We start from the raw sequence: 11836 nt of genomic DNA, 5'->3' as shown, positions 1-11836 counted from the left end.
ACACCTTCAACATATTGTCTCGCTATCACCATTGTTAACAGCTAACCCGAGAATGCAACTTTTTGAAAAAAGGGTTTTGTGATTTACACATTAAAGAAGTGAAACTATCACTGTATTCTAACAGATGAAAGGCTTAGCAGACAATCAATTCTTCAATGTATAATTTCAGTTACATCACACTGCAAATTTTTGCTATAAATTCTGTGTTACGATCGAGTCCTCCACAATCACCTGATGAAGGAGCGTCGCTCCGAAAGCTAGTGTGCTTCCAATTAAACCTGTTGGACTATAACCTGGTGTTGTGTGATTTTTAACTTAGCCAGAAGTGAGGATGGGTGAGGGAATGGTTGTTGTATTTCCAGGAAGACTGATATTCCTTCCAACTTCAAAGGAAGGGTTTTTTGTGGGTTAGGAGCAGGAGTATGGCCCTTGAGAATCTTTCTCCAATTAATACGGTTTTTGCAGATCCGATTGAGGCCTCAACTCCACATTCATTTCTATCAATAAACTTTCACCCCTTCTATTTACCAAGAATCTATTTACCTTTGCCTTGAAAATATTAAAAAATAGCTCTGCTTCAACCATTTGTCGAAGACACTCTGACAGAAAACATTTTGCCTCCTCTCTGTCTTAAGCAAGTGATCACTTAGTTTTAAAACACAACCCTTACTCCTAGATTTTACACAAGAGGAAGCATCCCCTTCATATCTACCCTGATAAGGCTCCTCAGGATCTTATATGTTTCAACAAACATGCCTCTTAATTACAACAATTACCTTTGGTTGCTGATCATTGACCAATCATAAGCAATTTGTCAAACAAGCACATGTCTCTGGTTTATATGTTCAAAGATTCCAACATCAGCCCTAGGTATACATAAAAAGGGAACTGAATTTATCAGGAAGGCTTGTATCCATGTGTCCACTTGTACACTCAAGAATAATTCATTGTAAGCTCTACCCCTCATTCTTAAAATTTTTTTAACCTTCTACAAAAACAGGTTATTTTATACATTTTCTTATTCAAGATGGTCCACTGCTGATATCTTATGCTTTTTGCAAACTTTTCATTCTTGCTACTGCTGGATGGATCGCATCTTATCTCATTAAGCTCACCATCAAGTATTTGTTGTCTTTATAATTTTCACATTAATTTCAACAGTTTAGTTCTACCTTTTTACAATTGTCTTGTCTATTAATCATTTATTCCATCGCAAGGGTTCAGTTCACTTAGTTGGCTGGATGGTTAGTTTGCAATGTAAAGTAATGCCAACAGCATGGATTCAATTCCCGAGGTTATCATGAAGGACTCTTTTTACAACCTCTTCTCTCAATTGAGGCATGGTGACCCTGAGGTTAAACCATCACCAACTGTCTCTCTCTCTCTCTCTCTTTCAGTCTCTCTTTCTCTGATGTGAAAGCAGCATGTGGTCCACTCAGACCATGATGACTTTACTCTAGCCCATTGTACTTTTCAGAAAGAAAATCAAGTAAGTTTTGCCCTTTGTTAAACCAAAAGCTTTCCAATTTAGGACATTCAAAGAATATTTTACATTTTCCCCACTGACTTCACCTCAGTCCCACACTGTCTTTTGATGTTTTAAATCGCCCATTACTGGTGAACGTATGATTTCTCAACTGTATATAATGTCTCCCATCTCCACTGTATTCCATCCTGTTGCATAAATGCGCATATAAGGATTTTATCCCTAAAATATTTCTTTATAGCAGCATGATGTAATCTTCTATTTATTAGTTACAATACCAATACCAACTTTCTCCCAGTTCTACCTCTCCTGAAAACATCATATCCAGATAACAGCAATCTTTCAGTCCTGTCAAAACTAAAACATCTCTCTGTTATAAATATCATATTAGATAGCTCTATAATTCTGATGCTCCAGTTTTGTGTAAATGCTGTTTGTTCATATACCAATAAAGCAAGTGATTAGGGAGGCAAATGGAAAGTTGTTTATTGCAAGGGTTATAGACTACACAATTAAAGATGATTTTCTACAGTTGTCCGTGGTATTGATGAGACAATATCTAGAACACTGTGTGCAATTTTGCTCTGTTTATTTGTAAATATTTGTCAATACTTTGAAGACAGTTTGAAGAATGGGGATGAGCACGGAGGGGGATGCTGGTGGAATTATTTTATGTTGAAAGGTTGTACAGGCTGGGAGAATGCATAATAACCTTTTAAAACTTACAAAATCTTATCAGAGCTTGAAAGTGTGGATGCTGAAAACAATATTTCACCTTGTGAGAGAGACAAAAACAAGTGATAGTTTAAAAATAAGAGTTCTGTTGTTTAAAACAGAGACAACAAAATTGTTTTTCTCACAGAGTAGCATGACTTTTAAAGACTCTCTTTCCCATGTTGTGGGAGGCTGGGTGATTGAAAATTTTTCAAGCAGGAGTGGATAGATTCTTCATGAACAAAATGATTGGAGGAATGACTTGGATAGCACAGTGCCTCAGTTGTTAGCATTGCTGCCTCACAGCGCTAGGTAACACAGTACGATTCCAGCCTGGGGCAACTGGAATATTGTGTGCAATTCTGGTCTCCCTCCTATCAGAAGACTGTTGTGAAACTTGAAAGGGTCCAGAAAAGAGTTACAAGGATGTTGCCAAGGTTGGACAATTTGAGCTGTAGGGTGGGGCTGAATAGGCTGGGGCTTTTTTCTCCTGAGCGTCGGAGGCTGAGGGGTGACCTCATAGAGATTTATAAAATCCTGAGGGGCATGGAGTGGGTAAATAGACAACGGTGGAAGAGTCCAGAACTAGAGGGCATAGGTTTTGGTTGAGAAGGGAAAAATTTAAAAGGATTCTAAGAGGCAACTTTTTCTGCAGAGCGTGTTGTGTTTATAGAAGTTGTGGAGGCTAAAAAACATTTGGATGGGTATATGAATAGGAAGGGTTTAGAGGGATATGGGCCAAGCGCTGGCAAATGGGACTAGATTAGATTAGGATATCTGGTTGGTGTGGACGAGTTGGATCGAAGGGTCTGTTTCTGTGCTGTACATCTCTTATGGCTGTGTGGGGTCTTGTGTGTTCTCATGTCTGTGTTGGTTTCCACCGGGTCCTCTAGCTTCTTCCCATAGTTCAATGATGTGCAGGTTAGGTGGATTGGCCATGCTAAATTATCAAGAAGAAAGTGAGGTCTGCAGATGCTGGAGATCAGAGCTGAAAATGTGTTGCTGTCAGGGGTAAATATAGGGTAGGAGAATGGATTTGGGTGGGTTACTCTTTGGAGGGGCGGTGTGGACTTGTGGGGCCGAAGGGCCTGTTTCTACAATGGAGAGAATCTAATCCTGAAGAAGGGCCTGTTGATTCTCCTGTTCCCTGGATGCTGCCTGACCTGCTGCGCTTTTCCAGCAACACATTTTCAGCTCATGCTAAATTATCCCAATGTATCCAGGGATGTGCAGGCTAGGTGGATTAACTATGGCAACATTGGCTTATGGGGACAGGGTGGGGGTCTGGGTTTGGATGGAAAGCTTTTCACTGTGTGTGTGCAGACCCAGTGGGTCAAATGGCCTGTTTCCACACTGTCAGGATTCTATGATTGCATAACATGCAATACCAAGTCTCCCATGACATGGGAAAGAGAGTCTTAAAGAATCATGCCACTCAGAGAGAAAAAAATTGTTTTCTCCGTTTTAAAATAGAACTCTTATTTTTAAATTGTCGCTTGTTCTAATTTCTCTTTCACAAGATGAAACAGTTTAACTTTCTCTACAATACTCCCAACAAGGTCACCATTTTTCCCTCAGCTGAAACCACTCAAACTACTCCTATTGCATAACTAATGCTAATGTCCACAAAGGTGAACTTTCCTTTTGATCTATTTCCTGGCCAAAGGTTAAAAGATGCTGACTCACCTGATGGCCACAATTCTTTGGATGCATGGACACTCTCAATTTCTTTGTCCATTATCCACTCAGAATAATGTAATTCAATAATCTACCAAAACTAGACCCTAAAGCACAAAGCTATTCAATGTTGCTGTCAACAGAGCAAAGCCTAATCCTGAAGTCACTCCACATCCATGCACTGACAATCATATACAGTACCCACATAATAACCTGTGGGATCTTTGCAAATAGGAAAAATAAGTCTATTTAATTTTCCTTTCTCTAATCCATAGGCAATGAAATCCATGCACTTTGGCTACCTAGGTCACATCCACTGACATGGTAAAGAGCAATAGGCAGACTATAAACTTCCTGAGGTATAACTGTGTGCACAGTCCTGTGGTATGTTTGGCGACAGCCATGTATTTTATCAGATGAGAAGACTGAGAAGACGGAGACTGACAACTTCCTATCTCCACCCCAATTAAGTCTGGCATAAGTCTGCCGTAAGTTAAAGCCTTTAAATGGGTTACTAATGTCCATTTAAAGGCCCTGTCCTGTTGCTGCTGCTGCTGATGAGGAGCAATGAGTGAGTGTCTGGTGTATTACTGGATACATTTCAGACCAGACAGACATTTAGGAGGAAAGATAACAATGTGTGACATTCAGTATTAAAGTACTCAGTTTTCTTTCAGTCGTTCTTTCTAGGTCATGGAGTCAGTGTAATGTTTTCAGTCAGCATTTATTTGTACAAAGTTAAAAATCACACAACACCAGGTTATAGTCCAACAGGTTTAATTGGAAACACACTAGCTTTTGGAACGACGCTCCTTCATCAGGTGATACCTGATACCACTATCACCTGATGAAGGAGCATCGCTCCGAAAGCTAGTGTGCTTCCAATTAAACCTGTTGGACGATAACCTGGTGTTGTGTGATTTTTAACTTTGTACACCCCAGTCCAACACCGGCATCTCCGAATCATGACTTTTAAATATAGGTTATGTGAACTAACATACAGAAAACAATAAAGCACATCATTGTACAGCAAGTCAGCACTCAAAGCGAGTTATGACAGCTATTTAGTGGCAGTAAGTGAAGGGTGGAAAGGTGACAACAGTGTTGAGTTGTGAAAGGTCTTTCTTCCCAACTGTCTTTCATCAATCTGTCTGAGCTGAGACCAAATTTAGAACTACAACCAAGACGAAAATGCTTTAACCAAATCTAAAGGCTATAATCCTGTACTGAAACACTCTGTCTTTCTTTCTTGCTTCCAAATAAAACATCCTTTTCATGAGGACAGCTCCAGTTTAAAAAAACTGTTTAATAGTTGACAAGCAACCTTGGTCTAAGAAAGTGAACTTGAATCAACATACAGAGAGAAAAAAAGCTATACAAAAACCACTTTGTACAATAAAGAGGCCTTACGTATGTCAGGGCATTAGTTAAATTCACTATTTTTCTGAAATATCACAAATATGTTATGAAATGTATATGTGATGTCAATACAGCTTCTCTCCAACAAAGAATACATTCAGGCACAAGCCTAAAACTTATTTAGGAACTGCAAAGTTTAAATCTGCATTAATAGATAAAAAGAATGGAGAAGCCAACAAAAGCACCACACAGCAATAGTGATTCTTTCACTGGCATTTTTAAGAGCAAAAAGATGGAAAGCAAGTCACTAACAATGGCCTAGCAACCTGTTGATCTTCTGTCAGAACACCACTTTTTTACAGAAAGAATCAATCTTTACCAGCAATAGTAGATAACTGGCAAAGAATGAAAGGCGATCAATATTCTTGCTTTGGGACGGTTAAGAAGACCCAGTACTTATGTTGATGACTGAAAAGATCTTGCAAAAACTTCATAGATTTTAAAAGATCAACTTAAAGTTTGAATCAATTTTAGAATATAAGGTCTGTGTTCATGCCATACTGACAACAGCCAGATGCAATGATCGACTAGTTTGTAAGTGGATATTGATGCAAAGGTACACAATGTCATTTTACTGTAGCTTAGTTGAAAGGGATTTAGAATAGGTTATTTCCTCTCCATCCATCAAATCCTTTGCTAAAGCATTTCTGGATAAATCCATCAAGTATATCGTTGCTGCTCTGCCAGAAGAACAAATGTTCAAAGCAATTGTAGAAGACTAACAGCATCTGTAAGTGCTTTACTCTGGACTAACCATTGCAGCTATCAATAGGTTCAGTATGACATTCAAAGTTTGCTTGATATGTGATTTGTTCTCAGCCACCAGACAGTGTCCAGCATCTTGTGTGTTCATGTGTAAGTTACGGTCCATAAGATGATATTGGACTAAAATGTGTCAGACGTCCAATCAACCAAAGAAACCCAGAGACAACAGCAGAAGAATGGTCCAATAAAGGAAAATGCCAAAGAAGCATCCAAAGTTCCATCCAAAGCATGTGAATATGTCAGCAAAGTCCAATAGTTAACCTCTGGTGTATATTTGGGGAGGTAATAGTCTAGTGATATTGTCGCTGGACTGTTAATCTAGAGAGGCAAAAGTGAGGACTGCAGATGCTGGAGTAAGAGTCAAGATTAGAGTGGTGCTGGAAAAGCACAGCAGGTCAGGCAGCATCCGAGAAGCAAGAAAATCGACATTTCGGGCAGGAGCCCTTCATCAGGAATTTTTAATTTACAGACCCAGGTCATATTCTGTGGACTTGAATTCAAATCCTGCCACAGCGAATGGTGGAATTTGATTTCAGTTTCCAAAAAATCTGCTATTAATGAATCTAATAACGACTACAAATCCATTGTCAATTCAGGAAAAAAAGACATCTGGTGTACTAATACCCAATATTCGACATTTCGGGTGTAACCCTTCTTTCAGGTCCTGAAGAAGGGTTACACCTGAAATATCAACTTCTGCACCTCCTGATGCTGCCTGGCTTGCTGTGTTCTTCCAGTCTCCTGCCCATCCTTATTTGGTCTGGCCCACATGTGACTCCAGATCCACAGTCATGTGCCCTCTGGCAATTAGGGAAAGGCAATAAATATTGACTTGGCCAGAGACACCCTCATCCTGTGAATGAATTATAAAATAAATTTCCTCCAGCAGGTTACTTTACTTGATGTGGCCATGATTACTTTAAACTGCAAAAGCATAAGAAATGTGGATATCATAGTTATGAAGAATCCAACAGACAGTTAACACAGCTAGCTGTTATGTACAAACACCATATTCATGGCTCCAGATGGAGTATAAAACCTTTATCTACTCAGGTCACATGATATGATACTGTCATTTTTATATCATGAATATGTTTCTTAAAGGTATACTGCCTGTTAGGCCATGGCCACAATGTTACTACATGCAGATCCCAGTCAGACAGTTGGTTAACTTCACACATCACATGAACACTGTGAGAAAAACTAAAACTTTATCTCCATCTAATGTATATCCCAACAGGAATAGACAACTTGCACTATATGTCAAAATTGTCACTGGTAAATTGACACAGCATTCCTCATTCCTGAAGAAGGGCTTATGCTCGAAACGTCGATTCTCCTGTTCCTTGGATGCTGCCTGACCTGCTGCGCTTTTCCAGCAACACATTTTCAACTCTGATCTCCAGCATCTGCAGCCCTCACTTTCTCCCCACAGCATAAATAAAATCCCTTTATGCAATTTATACGAGATGAGCTCATGAAAGCAACACAACGTGATGCAGCCCACAAAGGATAAACTGATTACAAGAGGTCCACCAGCCTATACATTGATATTATTCATCTTAAATACCGATATTAATTTTCTGGATGGTATATGAATCAGAAGGGTTTAGAGGAATATGGGCCAAATGCTGGCAAATGGACTAGATTTATTTAGGATATTGGTCGGCATGAATGAGTTGGACTGAAGGATTTGTTTTGGTGCTGTATATCTGTTTGACTCTATGACTCTTGTGGACCTAAAAGTCCTTACATCGCTACACAACTCTTCAGTTTGAAGGGACAAGTCCTGTTGCTATTTCTTATTTCTTATGAATCATTGAAACAGGTGGATTACTCATTGCTAGTCTGCCAATATGCACAGATCTCCATATTATTATAATACATGACGTGATAACTCCATTGGTTTTAACACTAAAGAGTCCAGACTGCAAGATTAGTGTCACATGATTTGGTCACCAACAGGAAGAAACAGTGAAGTACATCAGATGATGAACATCTTCAATTGTTCAAGAATATCATTATCAATTGGGTGGATCCATCATGGTCACTTAGTAAGTTATTTTTGGTCATTCAGAATTAACTAGGACCCTCCAAAATTATAATATTGAAAGGCAAATAAGTTTTAATTCTGCAATACGTACATTCAGACAAATTAAAGCATATACATTTCAGATTCAGGCACACAAAAAAAAAATCAAAAGATTGATGCATGGATCCATATATAGTCCTAGCATATATAGGACACCAATCAAATTCCAGTCCATTTGCGCCATATCAGTCCCACTTACCTCAACAATCTTTCCAACCACATTCTTTGAACTATTCTATGAACATGAGCCACGGTGCTACATTGTAATTGATATCTTCCACGTTCAACACAAAATTACATTCCCTTTTGTGCAACAAATCAATGATTCCACTAATGCAGTATTTGTTGACACAATGATCACCATATTCAATATGTTCATTGTAACTCAACAAATTGCATCTGACAAGAGTGTGCAATGCACTACAGATGTGCAAGAAATGTGGTTTCCAACATATTGGCTCATCTCCTCTACCATTTTTTTGAATGATTTTGCAGAATGCACTACTCATACTATAAAATTTATGATCATTAAATGTAAAGTGACTTGCCAAGATTTTCAGATAGCTATATTAAATCTACAACTCTTCTAGACAATGATATACCCACATCAGCAGCTCTCTGCTTTAGAAGACACAGTTCCTCTCTCCCACACTCTCAACCCTAACCACATATGCGAGATACATTGTTTGAAAGAAGGGCAAAAATGGTACAAGAGTATTAGTTCAAATGTACAAGACAACAGTGTGTTCAACATTGGGGATTTGCTGAATTGAGCTTAAGATGAGCATGAATGTTCTTCATAGACTCATAGACAATATAGTCAGCTTCAATGTTCTTAGTGCATTGGTGAAGTCCACAGCATAATTAGAATCACATTCAATCTGGAAGATGTTACATTCTGTTATAATATCATCTATTTTATTCATTAGCTTTTGACAGCATGTCTACAATCTACTTCTGTTTCCTTTGTTTGTATGTCACATCCAGGTGGTATCTCTGTAGCCAGAGTAACACCCCTTGAGTACACTTGGAGCAGATAGCAGCTTGGGGAAAATAATTTGAACTGTCACTTTGAGTCCTCCATGTAGGTATTGAAGAAAACGTTTATAAAAACAATGCTTAGAATTGTTCTAATTGTGTCAGCATTCCAAATGCAAATGCATCTGATTAACCTTGCTGCATTAGGGTCACATTTAGTCTTGTCTCACTGGTGTCATATAACAGGGTGACATTATTATTTACATTGTAATATGTCAGCGTTGACATTGCCATCATCAGTTGCTGGATTTTAGTGAACACCATTTGTTTTTCTCTGCTGTGTACTGGACAAGAATTCTGCCAAATAGTTGATTAATCCAAAAAAAAATGTTGCACTGCTTTTACATCTATTGGGCTCTACGTTGCTGCTACAACTCGTCACTTCCTCAGGATCCAGGTGAAGACCTTTTGCAGCCAGTAAACGGTCTGTGTATTTGACTTCAGATATCATTAATTGTAATATTTTCTTGTTCTGTTTCAGATTCACTTGGTGAGTCAAACAAGATTTTGATCATGGTCAGCAACAGCGTCTTTCATTGAGTCTCCACATTCGTTAACTTAGCAGAGTGTCTCCTGTAGCTACCATTCCAGGAAGGAACTGCCTATCTCATGTTGTCTACATTAATATTCTTCTGCAAATATCAAATGGAATGCACAACCTTCTGTGTCTCCTGAACAGTATTCAGCACGTGGTCCGAAAACTGCTGCTTTCATCCAGATTCACTTCCCAGTAACCATCTTTCGCATCTAGAGCGGTGAAACTTTTTGCTTTTCCAAGTTGTGCATAATTTCTTCAATTTGATATGGGGCAGTAAGATCTTTTCAGAGCTTTGTTTAGATCCTTTGGCTCAATGCAAAGTCTCAGCTCTTCAAGTTGCTTCACTGCCATCATGCTGTGATTTCTAATAATTTCATGCTGCTGCTAATAATATAGGAGCTGTCACTTTCATGATTACTCCCTTCATTTCCAGTTCTTCTATCTTGGCTTTCAGGCTGGCCTTGAGAATAGCCAGAATGCCCCTTCACAGATGCTGAACTGAGCTTTCGTTCTCAGCTACATTAAGATAATAATCTCCTGGAAACTTCCTAAAACTGTTAACACTTCATTGTACTTAGCTAGCATGTGCTTCCATGGTTCACAGTTTAGTGTGCTATGACACACAAATCTCTTTTAGAACATTAATTATTATCAGTACATGTTTGAGACTTGCATCGATTAAGATGAGTAGCACTTGTTTTCCATCTACCATCTACACCTCCAGATCCTCGATCATATTGTTTGAACAGACCCACAATTCTGAAGAAGTCATATCAGACTCAAAACATTATCCCTGTTTCTCTCTTCACAGATGTTGATAAGTGTACTGACTTTACCCAACATTTTCTATACTGGCTTCAGATTTCCAGCGTTTGGTTTTTGCGACAGAGTAACCTTCCCTTTCAGTATGAGTATTGTAGCACCTTACAGCTTAATTTTGAGGGCCTCATTTTTGGAATGCCATGTTGAGCTAATTCATGCAAGTCTGTGAAGGTCACGATATTAAATCACACACCTATATCTAACATTTTATGTTTAGATTATATTCTTCTTCTGTAGTTCTCACTCAAACTGTTATAAACTTTGTTCCACCTATTAACGCGACTGAACAACCTGTTGCATGGTGTGAGTGATTCATCGGAATCTTCATCCAATATCTTTATCTTGCACTTGCCTGTTGTATACCTTTTTAACCAGACCTTTACATGCAGAGTGATTCAGCTTTATGCAGTGTGAATGTGAGAACATTACTTTCCCCATGCCTTCTTCCTCTTTGTAGTATCTGCATCCTGCATTTTGTCTGTGATTGTTTTGACCTTTTTTCCTGCAGGATCTGTCAACATAGTACTAGACCTGGTCTTTCTGACATGAATATGCTCATCTGGTAATTCAGCTCTTCTGAAATTTCAGTTCCTCCCTTAATTTTCTCCTCTCTCAGTGAACATGATTTCACTTCTGCATTATGCCTAATGCAATCTTATTTGTAAATAGATAACCCTTTAATTGTGCAAATCACAGGTTTCTGTGAGCTGAGTTAATGAAGTTACATACTGATCACCTGATGCTTTGTTGACTAATATTGAATGCCGACTGTTCAAACAGAACATCCATCAAACGGAACATCCACTTGGGGCTCGAAGTGTGCCTTTGAAAAATTCTGGAATTAAGAACCTAATGATGATCATGAAACCATTGGCAATTGTCAGAAAAAATCCCACCTGATTCACTAATGTTCTTCAGTGAAGAAAATCTGCCATCCTCAATGGTTTCACCTACACGTGACTCCGGACCCACAGTTATGTGGTTGACTCAAATGCCCTTTGAAATGGCCTAGCAAGCCACTCATCTGTGTCAATTGCTACAAAGTTTCAACAAAGAAATGAGAATGGACAGACTGCAATAATGATAAAACTATGATGATATGGAACTGTTCTGGTTTGCTCAACAAATCAGTGGCTACTTCATAATTCTGCCATTGCTCATGGAAACAGTTCCAGTTTTGTTTCATATGCCCTAATAGTGATTGGGAGCTGGAAAGAGAAAATCGGCTGCTATTTTATTTTAAACAGTGTTTTAACTGGTGCTCCTTTATGTTAGTGGTGGCTCA

The sequence above is a fragment of the Chiloscyllium plagiosum genome, chromosome 6 (genome assembly GCF_004010195.1).
Source record: "Chiloscyllium plagiosum isolate BGI_BamShark_2017 chromosome 6, ASM401019v2, whole genome shotgun sequence".
Taxonomy (NCBI): domain Eukaryota; kingdom Metazoa; phylum Chordata; class Chondrichthyes; order Orectolobiformes; family Hemiscylliidae; genus Chiloscyllium; species Chiloscyllium plagiosum.
The sequence above is the reverse complement of the archived record's forward strand: the minus strand, read 5'-3'. Positions refer to the sequence as shown.